Genomic DNA, 370 nt, shown 5'->3' with positions numbered 1-370 from the left:
CTGTTGTTGTAATTGATCTGAATCTCCAGACCCCAGCCTCCCACTGTTAAGCACAAAACAGTGAATTTTGTTTAGATACACGTGCACACATCTCCTTACCATAAGAGCTCACTCTTCAAAAAGTTGACAGCTGATTTGCATTAGTCCTAGCTGGGCATCAGTAATTGACCAGAAAGAAAACTCAGGACCCATGAGAGCAGCTCTGCTTCTTTAGCCATGGAACCTCCCATTCTCCTGTGTTCTAAGAACTTAACTGTATTTAAGGTAGTCAGGCTGCCCGTGAATCTTATGCATCATCCCCATATGCTCTTCTTTCATTCCAGATGAGGCTCTTATGAAACCTGATGCTCTGCCTAACTCAAAACTCAGT

Source organism: Meleagris gallopavo, chromosome 16, assembly GCF_905368555.1.
Source record: "Meleagris gallopavo chromosome 16, MGAL_WU_HG_1.1, whole genome shotgun sequence".
Taxonomy (NCBI): domain Eukaryota; kingdom Metazoa; phylum Chordata; class Aves; order Galliformes; family Phasianidae; genus Meleagris; species Meleagris gallopavo.
Note: the sequence above shows the minus strand (reverse complement) of the source record.